General features: G+C 40.4%; 1 long non-coding RNA gene across 2 annotated transcripts in view; it reads right to left on the bottom strand.

Moving 5' to 3' along the window:
• The window catches only part of LOC116546455, a 37556-nt gene extending 27598 nt beyond the window's left edge, over positions 1 to 9958 (bottom strand). For both annotated transcript variants that reach the window (XR_004266720.1, XR_004266723.1), the window contains exon 1: positions 8577 to 9958. This is a non-coding gene — a long non-coding RNA (uncharacterized LOC116546455). The remainder of the gene's footprint in view (positions 1 to 8576) is intronic.
• Positions 9959 to 12480: the final 2522 nt, after the last annotated feature.

Below are 12480 nucleotides of genomic sequence, written 5' to 3'. Positions count from 1 at the left end.
AGAAGTGTCAAAGTCATGAAAGACAAAGAAAGATTGAGGAACTGTTATAGACTGAAGGTGACTAGGGAGAAATAACAATGAAATGCAATGTAGGATCTTGAATTGGAATAGTAAAAAAAAAAAAAAAAAAAATTACTAGGAGCAGTGGCTCGTACCTCTAATCCCAGTTACTCCAGTGGCTGAAGCAAGAAGATTGACTGAGCCCAGGAGTTTGAAACTAAAGTGAGCTATAATCATGCCACTACACTACAGCCTATTCAACAGAACAAGAGCTTGTCTTGAAGAGGAAAAGGAAGAAGAAGGAGAAGGAGGAGGACGAGGAGGAGGAGGTTAATGAGAAGAACGGGTGAATTTTGAAAAAGCTATAATTTAGTTAATAGTATGTACCAATGTAAATTTCCTGGTTTTGATAACTGCACTATAGTCAGTAAGATATTAATATTGTTGACTTTAGAGGAAATGGGACGTGGGATATAAAATAACAGTTTATACTCTTTTTATAATTTTTCTCTAAGTCCTAAATTAGTTTAAAATAGAACAGTCATTTAAAAAAAAAAAAAAGAAAGAAAGAAAGAAAGAAAGTGCTACTATGATTTCTCTCCCACTCTTGTACCTTGCCTGTGTTTTCCAGAAGTATGATGTACCTGGTCACGGTACTAATAAAATAACAACCAAAAGCAAGCCTGATTTCTTGGAGAATTCATAACAAAAATAAACAGTAAAGAATGTCAAAAGAATCATTCAAATTTTTCACGCAAACTACTATTAATAAATGCCATGCAACATAGTGAGGCTCCATCTCTACAAAACTAAAAAATTAGCCAGGGATGATGACACATAAAAAATTAGCCAGGGATTAGCCTGTATTCCCAGCTACTCAGGAGGCTGAGGCAGATAGGGAGCTTACGCCCGTAAGTTCGAGGTATCCATGAGTTATGACCATGCTACTGTACTCCAGCCTGGGCAACAGAACAAGACTATGTCTCTCTAAAGATAATAAATAAATGAAATAAAATGTCATGAAGGGAAATGAAATAAGAAATGCAGTTTACACTTTACCTCTCTAAGCCTGGTTCCTCATCAGTATAATTGTGATAACAGCACTTTCTATAGTGAAAAAAAAGCAAGATTTTAATCTTGATGAATCAGCTGTGTTTTGAAATTAAGTGTCCTTTATAAGATTTATTTGCTTTTTAAAAATACCTGTAATGTCATTTTAATTGTCTATCCATAAACCCACTTATTTTATTATATCTTGATTTCACTAGCAACAATAATTACCAATGATATTTCTCATGAATATGATCCTTGTAGTTGGCAGAGTTATCATTTCCAAAAAGATGGAGTAACTCATGCAGTTAGGCTGTTTCTATGATGAGATACCTCAAGGACCACTTTGTACAAAGAGGTTTTCATGTCTGTTTAATGGGAAGTGAACTGCCATTTCTTAGAAAGGCACCCCAGAATGTCCTGTAAGGACAGAGTACTTTATGATAACTACTGTTTAGTGAGTGTCTACTGGATCCCAGAGGCATGCTTGATACTTGAAATACATTATCATAGTTGATCTCATGTCAGACCTTCAAATAGTTATCATTATATCTATTTTTAAAAATTTGAAAGTTGATTGGGCACAGTGGCTCATGCCTGTAATCCCAGCACTTTAGGAGGCTGAGGCAGGTGGATCATCTGAGGTCGGGAGTTCAAGACCAGCCTGGCCAACCTGCTGAAACATTGTCTCTACTAAAAATACAAAAATTAGCTGGGTGTGATGGTGGGTGCTGTAATCCCAGTTACTTGGGAGGCTGAGGCAGGAGAATCACTTGAGCCTGGGAGGCGGAGGTTGCAGTGAGCTGAGATGGCACCATTGCACTCCAGCCTGGGCAGCAGAGCAAGACACTGTCTCAAAAAAGAGGAAATGAGAAAGTGAAATTTAGTTTTATTTCGACTAACAGGTGGTGCAAAACAAAAGCCAAGCCCTGGCTGTTCTTTCTGAAAACAGCACACATCTGTTCCTTGTAATACGACGCCCGAAACAACAAGAGTTTAATATTCTTATAGATAGGATCAAGACAATTTGGCCAAGTGAACACCTTAAACTATCCGAAGGACTTTTTTCTGAGAGTACCGATCCTGTTGTTTGTCCTGGCTATGCCCGATTATCTGAGTACTTGCTAATCTCTAGCTGGTGTGCCAGGGGTAGTCTTGCTTCCAGTCTGAGAAATCTCAAGGGATCAACCAGCCTTCCTTGGGTGCCAGCAGCCCCCTTCCAGAGGATGTGACATTTCAGCATAGTGTTGAGAGATGACTTAAACAGCCAGATGTTTTCCTGGCAGATAAAACAGCATGGACAAAAGTACAGAGGCATAAAATGGGAGAAACTGAAAATAAAACAGTATGAGCTGGAGGTGGCAGCTCACACATGTAATCTCAGCACTTTGGGAGGCCGAGGTGAGAGGGTCACTTGAGCCCAGGAATTCAAGGTCAGTGTGGCAAAATGGCAAGTCTCAAAACAACAACAAAAAACACAGTATGGATAGGTAAAAAGACACTTTACTTACTACATAGGAACAATATGCATGTGAAAAACAAAGAAAATTCTAATCACAATTTGTACCTCTATACAGTATGCAATTTAGCCAAGGAATCTTACACACACAAAGGTGTTGAGTTTTGAAATGATTAGAAAGCCAGGTGTGGTGGCTCACACCTGTAATTCTAGCACTTTGAGAGGTCGAGGCGGGAGACTCATTTAAGGTGAGGAGTTCGAGACCAGACTGGCCAACATGGTGAAACCCCGTCTCTACCAAAAATACAAAAATTATCTGGGTGTAGTGCTGGGCATCTGTAATTGCAGCTACTCGGGAGGCTGAGGCACGAGAATCACTTGAACCTGGGAGGTGGAAGTTGCAGTGAGCTGAGATCACACCACTGCATTCCAGGCTGGGACACAGAGTGAGACTCTGTTTAAAAAAAAAAAAAAGAATAGCAGAACTCATCTCTTGGTACACTATAAAATGCTTTTCAAGCAGCTCACCTCCTCCTGTCCTTTATCCACTCTCTTCCACTTCTATAGCACTAGCCAAGTCATTTTGAAAAAGTAAAAAGAAAAAAAAAAGCTTTGTCTACTTCTCAATATTTTTTAGGTTGAGAACACAAAGGTAGATTTTATATTTTTCAGCGAAGGTAGCATATAAAACTCTTATTTTTGCCAGTTGAGTCCCTTAAAATAGAAGCCTGACTCCAAGGAGCAGATTTGCCAATTTTTCTCTAATGAAAAAGTACTAGGTCACTGTACCTATATGACTTATGCCACCTTACAACCAAACAGTGGGACATATGACTGCTATTTATCATCAACTACTGTGTCTTAGGTACTGAACATAATAATGGTGAACATTAACTGAAGGTTTTCTCTGAGTCGGACACAGAGCTAACTGCTTAACAGAGATCTTCTTGTTTAATCTTTACAACCATTCCATTTCCAAGAATAAGGTTCTAGAATTATTATCCTCAAATTGGAAGAAGAAGCTGAGACGTAGAATGATTAAATAATCTGGCCTAGAAGTAAGTAGCCGAACCAAGAATTTATCCCGACTGTGCCCAATGCATTAGAGCCACAAGCAATCTATTTGAAAGCCCGACAATGTAGTCAATCATTTTCCTGGGGCAGAAATGTGACTCTTAACTTCCCAGACCTCATCAATTATAGGCAAAATTAAGAATTACTATTACATGTGCTCTACTCCAGTCCCCATCTGATTTTATTATAAGTAAGTAGTAAATGTGATCAGTTTACTGAGCTTTAAAAAAAAAAAAAAAGACAAGACTCTGTGCTCTGGCAGCACATCTTTCCCAAGTGAAGAGACCAGGAGAATATATCTGGTGGCAGTAGCCCTCACAGACTCAGACATTTGCTTGCTGGTAAAGAAAGCTAGATCACATGCCTTCCAGAGATATGTCAAGAGGCACGATGTAGGGAAGCAAACTGAATGTAAGGCAAAAGAAACATTTCAAACAAAATGCCTTAATTCTATTTATCCTCCACTGAGTATCCAACATGCACACTCCCACACTCCCATTCCTGCACTCACATGGTGTTGCCTATGATGTGAAGAGTTTGAGCAACTTGTTCAGGATACACGGTTGGTAGGTAAGTAGCAGAGCAAGTACCCCAAAAGCTTTGTATTTCCTTGTCTGTTGTCCTAATGCCTGTGTTGTGCTGCCCCTTAACTGAAGCTGGCAACCTCATGGAAAAGAAGGGAGGGTTGCTTAGGAGCCACCCTGCTAAGAACAAGTCCCATTATGCCTCAAACTTCAGTTTAGACTCCCTCTCCTTGCTCAGTAACAAGAACATAATAATCTTGCCCTCTAAAGGCTTGCAAAGATTAAACAAGGTAATTTTGCATTAGCATGGTAAATAATGTAGAACACATTCATAGCAAAAGAGGCTCAAATTGATGTTTGGACTCCAGGAGATCCAAATATTCCTCATTTTTCTTCTACTGGAGAAAGTTAAAAAGAAAATGATAATAAAAAGAAAAGAAGGAGACAGTAGATGGTGGGGAAAATAGCAAGAGAAAAGGAAGGAGAAAAAGTCAGTGTACTGGCTAGGGAAATCCCAACCAGCTGAAGTTCTTTTACAACTGTCATTCTCCTTCTCCATATTCATTAGGCTTTCCTCTCCTTCCTGGAGTGAACCTAAAACCAGCCCCTTAAGAGTTCTAAGAATCATGTATCAGGCAATTGCATGAAATTGTTCAATAAAACATAGTGGAGATGATGGGTTAGCAAAAGTATGAACGTACGGTGCACATAATCTATGGTTTTAAGAAAAGGGAATGGGTAGGAGCCAGGGTTACTTGAAGACAGTCTACACAGCAGCACTGTGGCTGCTTTGCATACAGTGCTGGTGAAATGTTGTGTCAGTCAGAATTCTCAGCTACGAAGAGCAGAACCTGATTCTGGGGGATTAAAGTAGAAAATGAATTTATAAAAAGGTTTTTGAGATCATAGTATCACTAGGAGGCTGGATAACCAGAGTTTGAAAATGGACAGGAACAAAAGATGGCAGACCTCATCATGGCCATTAGAAGTTTGATAAGAGCCCTTTTGCCCAGGAAACCACATGGGCTTAGCAAAGTAGATTTAGAGATCAGCAAAGACAGAATACTGAGTTCAGACCTGTCTCCAGCCTCATCTCCTTTGGCTCAGTTTGGAACCAAAAATGGCAGCTACCATTGATGTAAGCGCTTCTGTTCTCTGAAACACAAAATACAACGCTCTAGTGGTGGAGTCAGAAGTCTTGAGTTCGAGGAGCACCTTGCTCACTAATTAGTGGGGTTGGGAATCACTTAACTTCCTTCCAAGTTCTGCATTTGCCAGTTGGAGGCAGTCATCCCCAACCTGTTCCTCCCAGGGCTGCTATGAGAAGCAAGCAGAAAGGGATATAGGTGGCTTCAAAACTCTTATATCCCTGCAAAATGCTAAGAACCTTTTTCATGACCATTAATTTTTAATTATTACTGGAAGGTGATATAGCACATATAGAAAGTGGGGATATATATCCAAAGATTATATCACTCTAGGATCAAACACTGGCTCCACCTCTTGCCACCTTTGTGGCCTTTGAAATGCCTTGTTGACTGTATCAGCCAGTTTTTTGTATTTTCTAGATGGGAATAAGGTTGTCTGTTTCAAAGAATTAGTGTAAAAATCAGAGGTGATATCAGATGCAATGCAGAATTCCTGGAACTCAAAGAAGTGGTAGCTAGAAATAATCAAAATAAGCACTAGTAATAATAAGAGTCATAGATCACACCTCCTATTCCCCTAACTAACCTTCTCATCATCTATAACAATTAATGATGCATGATTTGATAACCCCTCTTAAATTATTATTTGGAACTGATAATTAAAATTTTATTTACATTTTATCTCTGTTGTTGTTGTTCATTTGCCATCTCTAGAGGTCTATTTAATTGAACTTATTTTAATCCCAGCCAATAAAGCTAAAAGTCCTTCAAAAATTCCTGCCTTTCTGTGTGTCATTTTCAGCAAGGAAGGGGTTACTGGGCATCCTGAGCACTTGCCGAAGCACAAGGCATCCGACCTTGTCAGGAGCCCTCGGGCTTTTGCCAGCACTCAGCTTTTGTCTGCACATAGCCCTCAGTGGAAAAATACTGCCCAGACTCTGTGAATTATTAATCTCACCATGACATCAAATACCCACTAGATACAAAGAACAAGTGGCCCCACAATGAGGATCTTAGGGAAAACCAGAGGCTGAAGACAGTTGACCACAATCAGAATTTTTCCTGTTCCCCTCTGGGGTGGAAGGAAATCTCATTCATTCTCTACACCCCATACACAGAACTCTCAAGAGGCATCAGTTTAAAATGTTTCTGTTTGGAGGGGCTCGGGGAGCTGATAGAGAAGAAAAGCCTTTAAATTACTCTCAACTTTTAGCTGACGATGCCACGCTCACTTTAAATGAGTTTGTATTTTGAGTGCATGAGAGCTGGAGTACAAGAAGGAGTTCAAGGTCTTTCCATTTTCTGTTTTCCCTTCATGGACCAGGCAAGGAATCTGGCAAGATCAAAATCTACTGGAGGGTAGGAAATTATTGACACATGGAAAATTCCAGTAGTAAAATATCTATAGGAAATACATCTGTCATATCCTACGTTATTTGGCAAGGCTTTGAACCAAATTTTTAGTAAAACTAGCCTCTGAAAGAATAGATTTATTTTTAAGTCAGAGAAAGAAAATGACAGGATAGAAAGATCATTGCTCAAGAGATTTGAGCTCTGGAGCTTTGAGTTTCATTCAAAAGCACTTACTGAACACAGGTGTGCTAGAGTATACACACATACTCACCAGTGAAAAACCATCTACCATTTCTGCAATACCTTAGTATCTGTCAGGCACTCTGCCAGGTGGTTTATTCATCATATCTAATTTAACCTCACTACAACCAAAGGATATATAGTTTTATGTCCCTTTTGCATCTTTTGACTTTGATGGACATCAATAATGTATACGTTGATTAAGGCCACAAGAGTTGAAATTCAAACCCAGATTTGTCTGGATTTAAATCCCTTAAGAAACATGTAATTGAGCAGCAGAGCACAATGAGCGAACAGCTAATGCCAATACAACACACATGTGGCAAAACAAAGCTAAATCTGTAGTAGCCAGAGAGTATCTTTAGCTAAAACATGTAGAAAAGTAACAGGGTGAAAACCAGCTTGTCCAGGACGGAAGGATTTCTCAGGGTGCAAACATTTTAATGCTAATACCAGGGCATTCCAGGACAAACTGGGACAGTTAGTCACCCCACAGGTGAATGAGGGGTAGGTCCTGAAAGATAATTTGTGTGAAGGTAAGTTTGACCTTCACTCTAGGAAGAAAAAGACGACTGCTCTAGACAGACAATCGTTCTAGAAAGGAGAAGATGTTAGGGAGAGAACACTGACTGCTGGGCAAATAGTGGATTAGATAATGAAAATAATGGCTGGGAGGCTTGGAATGGAGGAGAAAGACTTAAAAAGTAGACTAAAGAAGAATGAAGTAAAATGAATTATACATTTCCCAACTGACATCTAATCAAGATAGAAGTTTGTATTTTACACTGACTAAATAGACTGAAATATATTAGCATATAGTTTAGTATCTACCTCGTATAAGTTAAATTGTGTCTGTACCCATCACCCACAATAAAAATATGCGGTCCTAATCCCCAGTACCTCAGATGCAATCATTTTTGGAAATTGGGCTGTTGCAGATACAATAAGTTAAGATAAGGTCATGCCTAGTGCCCTTATAAGAAGATGGCCATGTGAAGACAGAGACACACGGGGAGATCTCCATGTGACAGCGAGAGCAGAGATTGGAGTTAAGCAGCTGCAAGCCCAGGAATGCCAAAGATTGCTGGCAAACCACCAGAAGCTAAAAAGAGGTAAGGAAAAGCTCTTCTACAAGTTTCAGAGGGAGCGTGGCCCTGCCAATGCCTTGATTTAGGACCTCTGGTCTTGAGCACTGTGAGACATTTCATTTTTGTTGTCTTAAGATGCCCACTTTATAGTACTTTGTTACAGCTGCCCCAGGAAACTAACACACTAGCCAAACTCTATCCAGACTTGGTTTCATCACAAAGAGACAGGATAGAGCTAGAGCATAATATGAACACTCTGCTGAGAAACCTCTAGGAAGCAGGCAGCAAGCTGAGTGCTTTCTTCGGACTTTTTCGGTGGGGCGTCTCCATGGTCCTCTCATAACCCAGGTCATCCGTAAGAAATGGAGACTCGGAAAGAGGCTGCAGCTCATCCACAGCTACCCAGGTAGGAAGGGGCGACCCAGGGCTGAGACTCCTGTCTCTCTGACTTCAGAAACAGATTATTCATTTCTCCTCCCTTGAATTTCCTAAAAGGAGAGGCAAGGCAGCCAAGGCAGAAGGCCAGATAAAACTGAAAAGCCTGGCAGAGCTCTGAGCAATTCACAAACATGAGAAAATACAACCTTGAGGGCTCTGGGGTTGGGGTGGTGAGAGGACAGGTGGAAGGAAGGCTTCTTACCGCACAGCTCTGAGTCACCCAAATGTGATCTGCATCCTTATCAGCAGGACTTGCTTCTCATCTTCCCTCTGGGCTCTGCAGCTCAGGGGGGGGAGGCAAAGATCAAGAAATGCTCAGGGAGAGTTGAGAGTAAGGAAATCTTTTCAGAAGCCTCTAGGGCCTTTACTTTCCTAAAGTTAATTACTTTCTGGATGAACATCTGATTAGAAATATCATTTGCAAGCCCCACCTGCTGCGGATGTCTCCTGTTCTGAAAGTGGATATTCAAAGCATGTTAAAATCCTAATATATATCTTCATCTCCCGTGGAAAACAGAACAGTGATTATTTTGAGTCTCAGGAAGTTGGGATCTAGTCACGGAATTCATCATTACCCTTATGCAATCTAGGAGATGGGGAACAGATCCGGTGAGAAATCTCAAAGGAAAACATGCCGCCTGCAAAATTAGCCTAAGTCATTGCTCCAAGTGAGAGGCTGTGTTTAAATCAGGAATAATTCTTTATATTTCAACCCATGACCCTGACAATGAGGTTGTTGTCTTTGGAAATGAACCAGTATGTTTTCATCTGCGTGTGGCAGATGCTTTTGCTGAAATATTCATGACACAGTGGAAAGGCGCAGGGTTGGCAGCCATAAAACCAGGTTCTGGTCTCTCCTGTGTGACTTACACAAGTCACATTCCTTTCTCAGTCTCAGTTTCCTCATCAATGAAATAAACCTTTTTATTCTGATGTGACTATCTCTTCCTGGCTGCTTCCTCTCTGTTCCTCCCTCCCTCATCCCATTTCTCTTCCTTCTAAACTCCCTACTTTTTATTGCCATGATAATGAAGGAATACAAGTCGAGTTGATGCATGGGCTTGGACAAGACACTGGAAGGGCTTTTGCAATGTGACGCAGAGCTCCATGTGAATGAAGGAAAAGACAAGGAGGTTAAAATTTTGTTATTGCAAATGTATTCATTCATTTATCCAGTCATTCATTTCACTAGAAACTCATCATGTATCTCAGTCAAGCACTAGACTTTGAAGCTAAGAGAGTAAAATATCATCCCTGGTCACTAGGAACACATAGTGCTAGTAAGAAGAGAGAGAAATAAATGGTTAATAATAACTGAATATTATATACCAGAAAATACTCAAGGTATAATGGAAGCAGGTATTAGAGGAATTTATCCAGTCATTTTATGTGGTAGAAAGCTTCCAAAAGGAAGTGAATCTGGGGAAGAGAGTAGGACAGAGAACATTCTAGAAAGGAGGAACCCGGGACACAGGCAGAAGTTCAAGTAGTTAAGTATATCTGTAATTCAAAGCTCTAAGACATGTGGCAGAAGCAGCAAACAGCGTCAAATGACAGAGAAACTCATGAGAGTTGTTTGTGTGTGTATGTGTGTTTGTTTTCAGTTTTCTGAGACAGGATCTCACTCTATCATTCAGGCTGGAGTGCAGAGGCACAAACACGGCTTACAACAGCCTCAACCTTCTGAGCTCGAGGAATTCCCCCCAGCCTCATCCTCCAAAGCAGCTGGGACCACTAGCACACACCATCGCACCTGACTAAATTTTTCTTTTTTAGAGATGGGGTCTACTTCTGCGCTCAAGCAATCCTCCCATCTCAACCTCCCAAAGAGCAGGGAGGCATGAGCCACTGCACATGCCTCATAGGCCTTGTTAAGGAAAACAATGGACTTATCAGCTATTGTCTGTGTGAAGACAGTCATAACCTCTTTCCCGATGCTAGCATACCTGACAGTGAGCCCATCACTCTCAGATCCCCATCCCTGAAAGGCATCACTTGTAATAGCAATGAGAACCATTGTGTGAAGCTCCAGAGAACTTGAACAAAAGGGTAAAAACTACAAAAAAAACAGAAACTTATAATAGCCAGTGCTATTCAATTGGAAGCAACAATGAATTTTCCATGAATAACTGTTCTGCCACTCTCTAGAAAGAATAGTTGGACAGCTTAAACTTAATTTGTATTCACGGTAAACCTTAATCGATGTTCACTTTTCCTCCCAGTGGACATTAGTTGAGTCGTCAATAAAAGAGCACACAAGCCCAAATTGGTGTTATTTCTGAGAGTTTTCACTAAAAACTTTTCTTTGTCATTCTTTTTTCTTCTACACTTACCCCACCATGAGCCAAATCTTGTGAAGATTTCTCTCTACTAGACAAATTATACTCATCAAATAATAATTGTTTAACTTTATATTTGAGTTGTACAAACCAAACAGTGCTGTGATTTAACTAGATATTTCTGAATATTGAAAACAGCTGGAAGTCGACTATTTGGGGACTCAAGATTGGAAACATCCAGAGAAAATAATCTCCAAGGCCTCCTGCAGCAAAGAGGGTCTGTGACTTTAGAGATTAGAAAGACAAAAAACAAAGAGTGATGGTTTCCTTGAAAAATTTTGAAGACATGCTCTGAGTAGAGAAAGCAAAGGTAGACAGAAATCTCGGGGAGAAGAAAAAGCCTTTGAAAGGGAAGTAGTTGAAAACAGTCTGGAAATGAAGAGACACACAGAATCAGGTGGGTGAAGCTTGGGATGCATGTACAGGTCTGGGTGAGAAACAGACTTTGATTATGGACATGTGTTTTAGCATGCTCAGACTGCTTTCCTCTTCTGTGTGTTAGACGAATAACCCTCCGCTTTAAAGCACTGTTGCAACAAGTAAGTGAAATATTTTATGTAAAGCCACAAGCTATGCTTTGCACACAGTAGGTTTGCAAAGAATAGTAGTAATCATAAGAATGACAATGATGCTTTAATCAAGACGTTCAGATACCAGAAGCACTTTAATTTATTTACTGTGCAAAAAGATGCAAGTCTTTACTGCTCTGGTGACAGTTAGATGACTTTAGAAGCAGCCTAGGGATAGTGTGTCATTGTCATTGTAGATAATAAAAGCAGAATTGAGAGGAGAATTAATGAGGAAAGCAGACAAATCCAAAATGCTAGGCCATCATCCGTCTGGACTGCATCAATGCGGGGAATAAAGGGATGACGTAAGTGTTTATTTCTAACTCTCTCTCTCAGAATGCTGAGTGTTTTCAGTCTGGCTTTTGCTTTTAGAGCTCCCAACACACCTGGACTCCAAACAGCATTTTTAAAAAACCTGTTGTTGGCCTGGATTCCTAAAGCAACTGTGTGTATGAAATAATGTTTTTGGTACACGGGTAGGAAGGTGATAGTGATATTCACTCCAAGAAGTAAGAAATTGTACCACAAAGAGTTAAACTAGAAAATTAGTATAGTTAGAATGAGATATGCAAAGTCACCTCCCAGAAAAAGAGGGGGCCCCAGGCCAGCAGGATGAAGGCTAACCTCAATGAAGACATTAAGGTATCTAGAAAAAAAAAAAAACCTTGGCCCGAAGGAAGCTGACCAGCATGAAAATATAAAAAAGAGAACCACACAACTGCTGGGTACGGTGTGATCCAAGCCCTCTCCAAGGTCATGCAAATGATCAAATACTCTGGAATCTGTACAAGCTGCCTATCACCTTGATGACAACTCCCCGCCACCACTCCTCACATGACCCATGAAACCGTATGTGATTAAGCCCCAACAGTTTTATCGCCCACCTCTCTCCAACTCATGCAATTCCACTCTAGTCCTGGCCTCCTTTCCATTTTTACAATGACTAGTCTCTTGGCCTGGGATTCTCTTTTCCCAAATTTTGAATGACTCCTTCCCTTATTTCGTTGTTTAAATTTAATTCAGTCTTCCCTAACCACCTTATCTAAAATCCATCCAACAGAGAGTCAGAGCCAGGCAATGTGTTTGCACCTTGTGAAACAGCTGGACATTTTTCTGAGATCTATGAAAAAAATCACACACACACACACACACACACACACACACACACACACGCACGCAAAAGCCAACAAATACCATG

Source organism: Sapajus apella, unplaced genomic scaffold (genome assembly GCF_009761245.1).
Source record: "Sapajus apella isolate SASKATOON/1434 unplaced genomic scaffold, GSC_monkey_1.0 scaffold5, whole genome shotgun sequence".
In the NCBI taxonomy this organism is placed as follows: domain Eukaryota; kingdom Metazoa; phylum Chordata; class Mammalia; order Primates; family Cebidae; genus Sapajus; species Sapajus apella.
This window is presented reverse-complemented; position numbering and strand designations above follow the sequence as displayed.